This window comes from Myxocyprinus asiaticus, chromosome 40 (genome assembly GCF_019703515.2).
Source record: "Myxocyprinus asiaticus isolate MX2 ecotype Aquarium Trade chromosome 40, UBuf_Myxa_2, whole genome shotgun sequence".
In the NCBI taxonomy this organism is placed as follows: Eukaryota; Metazoa; Chordata; class Actinopteri; order Cypriniformes; family Catostomidae; genus Myxocyprinus; species Myxocyprinus asiaticus.
Genome location: NC_059383.1, coordinates 874,801 through 887,497, shown reverse-complemented (window position 1 = coordinate 887,497; position 12,697 = coordinate 874,801). Strand labels below are relative to the sequence as shown.

At 43.0% G+C, this 12,697-nt stretch overlaps 1 protein-coding gene across 1 annotated transcript in view; it reads left to right on the top strand.

Moving 5' to 3' along the window:
• The window catches only part of LOC127430648 (arf-GAP with Rho-GAP domain, ANK repeat and PH domain-containing protein 1), a 69,536-nt gene that overhangs the window by 44,074 nt on the left and 12,765 nt on the right, over positions 1-12,697 (top strand). The gene's annotated exons all lie outside the window — the stretch shown is intronic.

Here is a 12,697-nt window from a genome sequence, read left to right as displayed (position 1 = left end):
CAAACAAGGAAATGAGGAACACCTGGGGAAAACAATCAGGGGAAAATCAATCATGAAAAGAAACTACAAAGGACTACAAAATGAACAGGAAACAGGAACGGGGAACTAAAGAATTTCAAAATAAATTCTAAGCAAAAACACAGGGAATACATGACAGCTGGAATTAAGTGAAGGAAGTGTGGATGGCATAAGTGATGAAGAGGATCCTATGAATGTATACTATGTGAAAGTATGTACATCAAATTAAAATGTGGATACAAGGGAACTTCCACAACAACAAAATGTAATCTCTCAACAGGATAATTCTCACTTAACAATGGTATGTACTAAGGAAAAATAGAATATATCATAAGCACAAGTTTTAAACCCCTGCAATCCTCCATCTTCAAAGCAGCAAATTCCATCATGTAGGTCTGAAATGAATGGAGATGGTAAAAATTGTACCCAACAAGTGCTGCCTCTTCAAAATACTCTTCCTGTTCATATACAATAGCCTACACTGCATGATATAGTGCAGCAAACAAACAACATTACAGCTCTGACAATACTTCAACAACAGGCTTTGGTTTCTCTTCCAGTTCGGATTATATTAGAGTTTGATGGAGACCCATTGCAGTATGGCTCCTTCATTAAAGCTTTTGAACAAACTATTGAAAGGAAAACCACGACAAACAAGAATGACTTTATTATCTGGAACAATATACCAGGGGACAGTCAAGAGAACTAGTCCGTAGTTGTCACAATATGAGAGCTGCCCAGGGATATGATCGAGCAAAGAATTTGCTGAAGGAGAACTTTGGTTGTGAAATTAAAGTTGCTGCAGCATATATTGAGAAGGCTATAACCTGGCCTATGATAAAGTCTGAAGATGTGGATGCCTTACAGTCTTTTTCAATATTTCTGAGAAGCTGTTGCAATGTAATGGAAGATTTACAGCATATGGAAGAGATGAATGTTCCTTCTAACCTACGATTCGTTGAGATAAAGTTGCCATACAAGTTTAGGGGAAAATGGAGGGCTGCTGCTTGCGAGCTACAGGAGCAACTTGGCTGCATGGCCATGTTTCCCGACTTGGTGAGATTTATTGAACAGCAGGTAAAAATTATCTGAGGGAACGAGACGTTGTGTCGATGTAGTGACACTAGGGGTCACTCTTGGGAGCCCGAAACACCTCTGGTCTTTGATAAAAGGCCAATGAAAATTGGCGAGTGGTATTTGCATACCACTCCCCCAGACATACAGGTATATCCCTGGCCCTGTCTTCTTACGAAAGCAAGCCATGACCGCAACGTTGCCATGGTCATGTTCTCGCAATGAGTACATGATCCATCCACGAACGCTGTCTCCGTGTGGGTCGCGCCCAGACATAAAAGACAGCGATCATGACCATCAGAAGTTGAGAGATAACGACCGCAACCAGGAATAACACATAAACGGAAAGGCATCTTTAAAAAGACGCATCTTTATAAAGACGTTCCGTGTGTGCCGCTCTTTTAGAGAAATCTACTCTTTTATTTCTGCCGAAGCGCCAAGGGGCATTCTCTGCAGTACACCAGTGCAGAGGAGGGAGAAGCTGCTGAAATGCACCATCAGATCCAGCAGAGGTGAATGAACAGTCAGCTCAATGAACATCAACCGTTCAGCTCCGAAGAGAAAATCTGATTGAGAGGTTGCATACCAGCTCCTTTTATACCCGTATGTCCGGGGGAGCGGTATGCAAATTTCATTGGCCTTTTATCAAAGACCAGAGGTGTTTCGGGCTCCCAAGAGTGACCCCTAGTGTCACTACATCGACACAACGTCGAGTGAGTGACAGATAGGGAACTATATCCAGGTGTATCTAGAAGAACTGGTGCTGTTTTGAAGGCAAAGGTGGTCACACCAAATATTGATTTAGCTTTTTTATGTTTACTGGACATTAATTGATAAATGAAAACTATTTATGGCATTATTTTTGAAGACATCCTCACTATGCAAAATGTTTCCCAAGTGCCTAAAACTTTTGCACAGTACTGTGTGTGTGTGTGTGTGTGTGTATATATATATATATATATGAAAAAAAATAATAATAATCACACACATTTAAACTATAAATCCCTCTCCATTGCCCCTCCCTGAGAGCCTTCCAAAAAGGTCAGATAGCTGCCCCACTTCATATTAAACATCCCCAGGTTGCCTAGCCTTCTATCTGACATCTCCTCAAATGCCACCCTGCCAATCTCCATGTACCACTCCTGAAATGAGGGCACACCACTCAACTTCCATCCCCTCAGAATGATCTGTCTACCGGTCATGACACTGGCTAAGACCCAATTCCTCATGTATTTATCCCCTATACTAATGACCACGCCATCGTGTAAAATACAAAGTCTGGGGCAAAATGAAATTTGAGTGCCCAATATGTCACACATAAAACTCTGAACCCTCAACCAGAATTCTTGGATCTTAACACACCACCAAAAAACATCCGATTGGCATCGCCAGCAGGTGGGTGTGTCTTTAAGACCAAGCCTGTACAATCTAGAGGGGATCCAATAGAATCTATGATAAATATTGAATTGCATAAGGATGTACCTTTGCAACTCTAGATGCAGACTTGACATTTTTTTAGAATCCTAGCCCACACTCCCTTCTCCAATACCAAGTTTAAATCTTTCTCCCATAATCTCTTGAGAAAAATTAAAGCTCCACCCCCAGACTCTGAATTAGCAGGTGATTTAAGATTGATGCCTCATGGCCTTTTCCAAAAGCTGTAATCAACACTTCCAGAGTATCTGCCACTTTAGGGGGTGTATGCTACTCCCAAAAATAGTACAAAGCAGATGGTGTAGCTGTAAATACCTAAAGAATTGAGACCTGGGAATCCCAAAATGTTGAACCAAATTTTCACAGGATCTCAACACTCCACTCTCATATAGGTCACCGAGCATATTAACCTCCCTCACAATCCACTGTCCAGCAGAAAGGGGACTTATTAATACAAAACCAGGGAGGGACTCTCTCAGGTGGAAGCGACCTATGAGTCAAATGTCTGAGATGAATCTTGGGTAGGCCTAGCCCACCTTTGTCAATCGGCCTATGCAACTTACTGAAATGTAATCTGGGACGTTTACCATTCCAAATGAAGGACTTCGCTATGCTATCAAATTGCTTGAAATAAGAGAGGGGGACATCTATACATAGAGACTGTAGCAGGTAGTTGAATTTTGGAATACAATTAATTTTAATATTAACCTTCCCAATCATAGATAAATATAATGAAGCCCACCTGCCCACATCGCTCGAAAACCTTTTTATTAAAGGGTCAAAATTAACTCTAACTAAATTACACAAATTTACTGGGAATAAAATACCCAAATACTTAATAAACTGGAAGGTGCTCGGCTGACAAGCCGTTACTGGGCAGTACGCTGTCAGATCCAAAGCTTCAGATTTAGACCAATTAACTCTATGTCCTGAGAATTTAGAAAAGGAATCAGTAATTCTGTGGAGGCAAGGCATAGATCTAGTAGGGTCGGAGATGAATAATAAAATATAATTTGCGTTAAGCAAAAGCTTATGCGCCACCACCCCTGGAAAATCATCCTCCTTTCTTATCGTGGCTGCTAATGGTTCCAGGGTAAGACAGAACACTAATGGGGAAAGAGGGCAATCCTGCTGAAAACATTTCCAAAATCTTAAAAAGATAATCCCATTCCACCATATCAAATGCCTTTTCAGCGTCAAGTGAGATGGCAGCGACTGGAGTCTGATCATTCGCCACTTCAGAAGTGATATTGATTCGCCACATGATATTGATGAAACGCCTAATGTTATCAGAAGAGCTACGGCCCTAAATAAACCCCAACTGATCTAGATGTCATAATCGGTTAGCCAATATTTTTGACAATATTTTAACATCTAGCTGGATCAGGGAAATTGGACGGTAACTCTTACACTTGCTTGGATCTTTGTCCTTTTTAAGAATCATACTGATCCGGGCTTGTGTCATGGTTGGTGGAAGCTTTCCATTCTTTAATGATGTAGGGCCTTGGCCCACTTAAAATGGCAGCAGAGACCGCATGGCCCTTTGTTCTATGATCAGAAGGAGAGACATTGAACTCAGTTTCCCAGGATCCTTCACAAATTCACAACTGGATGCGAAGTCCCGCCCATGGACCCAGTCTCAAATGCCATTGGTCAAGCGGCCTACGACCGATGACGTCATCTCGTCAACAAAACCCACGGACAGATGAAGTTCGGCCTCTCTGTGCTAAGCTCTGTCTGGCTGTTAAGGGACATCTGTACTGTGCACGTACTGAAGGAGTTTTCCCTCCGTTTGGACTGAGAACAAAGAGACCACGTTTTTCTAACCTCACCATTTGGCCACGGTAGAGTAAGATTAACTTAGCTTTGTTCAAGTCTTATAGTATACTTATATCAACCGGTTCAGTTTCACTGTAAAACAAACAGTGAATTTATTTAGAAAAACGGAAAGGCGACCAGTTTCCCTTCTCCCTCTTTTTCATTCAACATTGACTACTTCTGCATTCTTCTCCATCGCTGGATCCGTATAAAGCAGAGACGCGTCTTTTCGCTGACGAGCGTAAGACAAGGAACCATCCAGACCGTTTCTCCTGACCGCTCAATGCAACAGGAATTCCAACGGACAACCCTACTGAAATCACATAGGATTTCCCAAGGAAGGCTTGATATCTGGGCAGATTTAGTTTAGAAACTGTGATTTTTCTTGTGCAACTAAATCATATATTTGATTCTAAATGCTGATGTTTTGAGTATATTTGTATGTTAAACTCTGCTAGCTGCTTCGAGTTGGGAGATTTGTTTTAGTTTCTTTTGGTTTTACATTTGTTTTGTTGAGTGATTTGTTTGAGTGATTAATTCAGTCCCGCTGTTACGAGCGGTTACCCTTAACTAAACTGCATGCATTTTTCCTCTCTCTCGCTCTCATTCTCTCTCTCTCACTGATATTTATTGAGTGAGCGGCGCCTCGGTTTGTGTTCGACTCAGGCTGGTGAACCAAATTCTCCCGCCTGTTTCGTCAGTTCCTTTGTGTGTCCGCTCATTTCCACCCGCATGTGGTATCAGCTCCATTTTGGAGTTAACCCTCCATTTTGAACCTGATCCTCCATTTTGATTCCTTTGTTACCACACCTGGACACACACACACACACACACACACACACACACACACACACACACACACTAGCATATAGCTCCACTGTTTGTTTAGGATTTCCTTGATTTATTTTTGGATTATATTCGGATAGAATTGGCTGTGTTCACTGGCTGGTGAACCAAATTCTCCCACCTGTTTCGTCAGTTCCTTGGTGTGTCCGCTCATTTCCACCCGCACGTGGTATCAGCTCCATTTTGGATTTAACCCTCCATTTTGAACCTGATCCTCCATTTTGATTCCTTTGTTACCACACCTGGACACACACACACATACACACGCACACACACTAGCATATAGCTCCACTGTTAGTTTAGGATTTCCTTGATTTTATTTTTGGATTATATTTGGATAGTATTGGCTGTGTTCACTACTGCTTGATTATAATAAATCTTGTTATATTATAATAAGTACTCCTGTTTGTTTTTTGTTTGAATATTGTGTTGAAGCCAACCTCTGCCACGTGAAGAACTCCCAAGTTACCTCAGAGTACCATTATGTTATTGGTGTTAGAAACTAACTGTAACTAGATTACTATTAGATTGTATACCAATAATTTAACTAGTTTTTCCCTTTTTTGATTATTTTGATTAATAATTAAGATGCTCAACCTACAGGGTAGATTTTGTTTTATGAGACTCAATCAGTAACTTGCTATCATTTTTCTCTTTTCAAAGAGTGGTGCCCCAAAAATAGAGTTTAATGAATTAAATTCTATTTAATTACTATTTAGTTATTTAATTGTTATTTGATTATTCCATAATTAATAAAAATTAATTATTGATTATTTCTGGACAATAGTTTAATGAGTTAAATTCTATTTAATTACTATTTAGTTATTTAATTGTTATTTGATTATTCCATAATTAATAACATTAATTATTGATTATTTCTGATAGTAAAACTGATTTAAACAACCAGTAGCACCTACAATGATTTCGTATAAACTTCTAGCAAAAGTGGAGCCAATTATGTAGCATAAGATCTAAAAAAAAACTCAGCGGCAAAGCAATCTGGCCCCGAAGCCTTGCCTACTAGGCCTAATTACCTCACCAAGCTTCTCCAAGGTTATCTCAGAATCAAGAGAATTTTTTTTGTTCAGCCGTCAGTTTAGGAAGTTCTAATGGTTCCACAAAGTTTCTAATATCCTAATCAGTAGACGAAGACATGGAACTATTGAGATCAAGAATTCTTTAAAAGCATTATTTATATCAATGGCTGAGGGAAATATTTCACCACCAGCAGATTTCACAGAGGGAATAGTAGAAAAAGACTCTCTCTGTTTAATATATCTAGTCAGAAGTTTTCCTGCCTTGTCCTCTGACTCAAAGTATGACTGTCTTGCTTTGAATAGCCAAAACTCTACCTTCCACGACAAAATAGTTTTATATCTGTATTTCAATCGGGTAAATTCTCTGAGGCCATTAGATGACATTCAGCACTTCAGTTCTGCCTCTGCACTTTTAATATTCCCTTCCAATTCCACGATTTCTTGTGCTGTGGATTTTTTGGTGAATGAGGCATATTGTATGATCCGGTAAGTGCCTCCCAAGCCACGCCCACAGAAGATACTGAGGACCAGTTGGTCTCCATATCAACATTGATTTCAGACTTTAACATTTGTAGGAATTCAGGATTTTCCTTGAAACAACCACACTGTTTTTTTCCAGACCAGCCAGTATTTCTCCTGAGGTTTCCTGTGGGTTTTTCTTTGTATCCCGAACAATTCTTCTGGCAGTTGTGGCTGAAATCTTTCTTGGTCTACCTGACCTTTGCTTGGTATCAAGAGATCCCCGAATTGTCAACTTCTTAATAAGTGATTGAACAGTATTGGCTGGCATTTTCAAGGCTTTGAATATCTTTTTAATTCCTTTTCCATCTTTATAAAGTTCCATTACCTTGTTACGCAGGTCTTTTGACAGTTCTTTTCTGCTCCCCATGGCTCAGTATCTAGCCTGCTCAGTACATCCACGTGAGAGCTAACAAACTCATTGACTATTTATACACAGACACTAATTGCAATTTTAAAAGCCACAGGTGTGGGAAATTAACCTTTAATTGCCATTTAAACCTGTGTGTGTCACCTTGTGTGTCTTTAACAAGGCCAAACATTCAAGGGTATGTAAACTTTTGATCAGGGCGATTTGGGTGATTTCTGTTATCATTATGATTTAAAAAGGAGCCAAACAACTATGTGATGATAAATGGCTTCATATGATCACTATCCTTAAATAAAAGACAGTTTTTTTGCATGATTAGTCATATTTTCAAAATCAATGCCAAAATTTCACAATTTCTGCCAGGGTATGCAAACTTTTGAGCACAACTGTAGATGTTTACTTATCAGTGTAATGACTCCCCTGCTCTTACTTGAGCCAGCACTAAAGAAAACATGTCCACCCCATATCTTCCCAAATTTTTCAGCTTCCTGCGAGGAAAGAGAAACACTATATCATATTTCTTATGCTTCAGAGGAGAAATAAACTTCCTTTTTTTTATGGGGTGCCCCAACCCATTCACATTCCACGTGGAGAGAGACAATCCACTCATATTTACATTTGACATTTTGGCATATAAGAAAAAATAGATTGTGTATCAAAAACAAAATTATAAAGACCACATTCCAACATTAGTGCAACAATCAAACCCTGAACTTCCCCCAGAACCAAACAAACAGAAAAAAGAAAAACGTGCGCATTAACCCCACACACGACAGCGTCAACTGGCATCCATCCTTCTAAACTCAAACAGTCCATGTATGCCTACGAGAGCCCCCGCAACAACTTTGCCATCGGATGGCTCAAGTCCAGTGTTTTTGTAAAAATTTTGTGAGAGAGAATTACACAACAAAAGATAATCTATAAAACAAACTCCAGCCAATAGGTGGAATAAACACAAAGAGCGTGCAGATTCATCCACAAAACTGTCCCGAAGAAGTGTTACTCCACAAAACAAACTCCAGCTGCTAGGCAGAATCAGCACAAAAAGAAAAAAAAGGCACTCAGTTTCCTCGAACAGTCAACTGAATGTTCAGTTAGTCGGTCCTCTCGGCTTCAACATGAGTACCACAAGATAACTTACTCACTCCATTGACTTTATGAAGGACATCACTTGCTGTGGGCATGTGAATGTTTTATGGCCATCCTTAGCAACTAATCTCAATTTGGCCGGGAACATCAGCGCAAAAGCGAACTTCCATTGATGTAAAAGTTTCTTGCATTCCTTGAATCGATCATGTTTCTTCTGTCGAATGTGCAAAGTCTGGGAAAAAGAAAATGCTGTGGTTTTTCCAAGAAAGCCTTCCTTTACTCCTCGACTCATGTAAAACAAGATCTTTATCGGATGATCTCAGAAATGTGGCCAGAATTGATTGGGCCTGCCTCCCTGTGGAACCCTGTGAGCTTGCTCGATTTCCAGCTTATGGCCTGTTATGTCAAGCAGATTCGGAAAGAGCCCATCCAGGAATTTCACCATATCCTGACCCTCTTCAGCCTCAAGAATTCTGACAATATGGACATTATTCCACCGGCTATGGTTCTCCATGTCCTCCGACTTCTCCCAGACACGCTCCAAATCCGCCTTGGTCGCTAGCGGATTAGCAGATAATTCCCTCTCTGATGACTCCAGATAATCGATCTGTTTCTTGACATCCCCCACTTTTGTAACCACCTCAGAGAATTTTGTCTCCATGGCAGTAATGACCTTCATCAGCATTGCCAACATGTTCAACATCTCTCGCCGAATTTCTCTCATCTCTGACCAAATCGACTCCCTGACTCGGGGCCTGCTCGGGGGTGTCAGTTTGAGCACGTAAGTCTTTTAATGTCTCTAGAGCCCGAGGATTTTGAATTCTTTGACATATTGTCCCCCTAGAACAGTTATGGAACAGAGTGTATCGAATATCACTGGTTTATGTCATTAAAAGTGTTAAAATTGGCAAAGTGCACAGAGCTCGGCGTTCACACGTCCGATCCTCGCATGGCGTCACATGACTATAATCATCATTGCCTTTTTTTAATGAAAAACGCTCTTAACCTGCAAGCTTGTGGCCAAACTGGGGTTGGGAATGAGTGTGTGCTGTCTATAATTCCAGTACAAGTCAAGGCAGAGCCAGGGAGCAAGATCCTGGAAGTTCTGCCAGTTTCTGTACAGAACATCTTATGAGCAAACTGAATCTTTCAGGAACAAAAAGCAGCATACTGCTCCATTCACTGTGCCAAGAGTGGTTGGTGGATATGCTTGGAAGTTTTCAAATTTCAAGCTTTGATGGACAAGATTTAATCAACTTACAAGAGCTGTATACTCAAAGGTCAATGCCTGTGAGCAAGAACAACATTCTCACTCTTATTTGAAGGGATGGCCATATCTGGAGGGTATCAAAATTCCCAGTATTAAGGCAGAAGTTTAGTTTCCATCTTATGGAACCATGGGAAATAATTAACAGCCAAGGTGGGGGGACCCTGTGCTGTGAGGACCCTATTGGGGTGAGACGTGAATGGACCACTAAGAGGTGGTAAATGTGACAAAGGTAAGATTGGCCATCCTGTAGTCATGGCCAATAGGATCTCCATTGGCAGGCTAGAAGATCTATTGTTTGCCCAGTATAACCAGGATTTTAATGAGAAGTTATTGGATGATGATGCGAGTATGTCAAGAGATGATTCATTTAAATAATGGAAAATTCAATCCAGTTTGAAGATGGTCATTACTGTGTAGTACCTGCCCTTTAAGTCTCCTGATGTCATCATGCCAAACAATCGTAGCATTCCAGAAAAGCATGTCTTGATTTTGCAAAAGAAGTTTAAGAAGAACAGAGAATATCAAGAAGAGTACACCTCTTTCCTGTCTGAAGTTATTGACAAAGGATATGCAGAGGTGGTACCCCCTCATCAGTTGAATTGATCAGATGATAACATTTGATATATACCACATCATGGTGTATATCACCCCAAAAAGAGAACACTTCGAGTAGTGTTTGACTGTGGTGCAGTGTATAAAGGGACTTCCCTTAATTGCCAGTTGCTGCAGGGTCCTTACCTCACCAATTCTCTAATGGGAGTTCTCACAAGGTTTAGACAGGAGCCTACCCTTACAAAAATAACTGCAGTTTTTTTAACTGTAGTACAAGTGTGGTAAATTGGACGCAGTATTACTGTAGTACTGGAAACTGCAGGAATTCTGCGTCCAAATTACCACATTTGTACTGCAGTACTGAAAACTGCAGGAATAGCGCATCCAAATTACCACACTTGTACTGCAGTACTGAAAATGTCCTGGTAACTTGCATAACCTCCGTTCCCTGATGGAGGGAATGAGACATTGTGTCGATGTAGTGACACTAGGGGTCACCCTTGGGAGCCCGAAACACCTCTGGTCTTTGAAAAAAAGCCAATGAAAATTGGCAAGTGGTATTTGCATACCACTCCCCCGAACATACGGGTATAAAAGGAGCTGGTATGCAACCACTCATTCAGGTTTTATGCCGAGGAGCCGAGACAAGGTCCCGGCCATTTCAGCGGGTAGTCCAGCATTGTGGCAGGAGGGAACGGAGGTTATGCAAGTAACCAGGACGTTCTCTATCTGTCACTCACTCTACGTTGTGTCGATGTAGTGACACTAGGGGTCCCTATACGAAACACCACAACTGGCTGAACTGTGTTACGTGAACTGGCGGTGTGTGACGGGCAGACCACTGTGTGCCTCGTAGCCAGTGCACCAGGCCGACATGTAACCTCCCCCAACGCTGTTATGAGTGTCGAACGGCCCTTCGGGGACAAGTCGACTGCCCAAAAGTTAGAGACAGGCTTGCCCAGTCGTAGCCTCTTATCCTCTCTTTTTTTTTCTCTCCACAAAAAAGAGTGAAATTTGTTAACCGACTGGGGCCACCAGGTCTACGTGGGGGGGGGTGGTGTCACTCCCAAGGGGAAGATACCATGGAGACCACACCCCGCTCAGAGAGAGGGGGGGTATTTTGAGTGGAAATATGTCACATGGTCTTGGCGAGCTTTGTCGGAAGTATGTCATGTGGAGAAGTCCCATGGTAGGTCCTACCCTACAGGGGAGGAGTTTCTGCAAAAAGGAAGGGGCCTCTGCCCAAGGAAGACGCAGTTTACCAACAGGGAAACGAATTAGCGGAAGATATACGTCGCATGGGGTTATCTATGGGGAACCAACACATGCAGAGCACCTACCCCAGTACAGGGCTTAGTTAGCACATGTACTGAGCCGGCAGTGAGTTTCTCCGCAAACTCCTCTGCCACAGGGCTCGGAGGAAGTCATCCAGGGAACACAGTTTGTGAACACTACTGGGAGTCAACAGCGCACATCTTCAGCTCAGGGGAGGTAAAAGTGCCTGCCACTAGACGGGATGAAACCGGTTCCACCCGGAGATTGTAGAACCTTGCAAATGTGTGTTAGAGAGGCGCCACTGGTCAAGGCCTAGGAGGCCGCCACACTCCTGGTAGAATGGGCTTGTAGCCCTGCCGGGGGTGGCACGTCCTGAGTGTGATATGCCATTGCTATGGCATCATTGAGCCAGTGGGCGATCCTCTGCTTGGAGACAGTGCTTCCTTTCCGCTGTCCACCAAAGCAGACAAAGAGCTGCTCAGAGACTCTAAAGCTCTGCATGCTATCCAAATAGATGCGTAAAGCACGCACCGGACACAGCAACATCAGGGCTGGGTCTGCCTCCTCCTGGAGCAGCGCTTACAGGTTCACCACCTGATCCCTAAAAGGGTTCGTGGGAACCTTGGGCACATAGCCCGGTCGGGGTCTTAGGATCACATGAGAGTAGCCCGGACCGAACTCCAGACACGTTTCGCTGACAGAGAACGCTTGCAGGTCTCCTACCCTCTTGATGGAAGTGAGTGCAGTCAGGAGGGCAGACTTTAAAGAGAGTGCCTTAAGCTCAGCTGCAGGGGCTCAAAGGGGGCTCCCTGTAGACCCTGAAGAACTACAGAGAGGTCCCATGAGGGAATGAGGCGTGGTCTGAAGGGATTCAATCTCCTGGTGCCTCTCCGTAACCTGATGATCAGGTCGTGCTTCCCTAAGGACTTACCATCCACTGTGTCGTGGTGTGCCGCTATAGCAGCTACATACACCTTCAAGGTGGAGGGGGACAGCTGCCCTTCCAACCTCTCCTGAAGGAAGGAAAGCACCGATCCGACTCTGGGGGTCTTCGCGTCAGGAAGAACACCACTTAGCAAACAGATGCCACTTCAAGGCATACAGGCACCTCATAGAGGAGGCCCTAGCCTGAGTGACCGTGTCTACCCCCGTGGGCCACTTAAGTCTTCCGCGTCCCATCCAGGGGCCAGACATGGAGATTCCAGAGGTCTGGTTGCGGGTTCCAGATGGTGCCCCTTCCCTGAGAAAGAAGGTCCTTCCTCAGGGGAATTTGCCGGGGGGGTGGGCTGTCGCGAGGAGCGTGAGGTTCGAGAACCATGTCTGGGTGGGCCAGTAGGGTGCTACCAGGATGACCTGCTCCTCGTCCTCCCTGACCTTGCACAGGGTCTGTGCAAG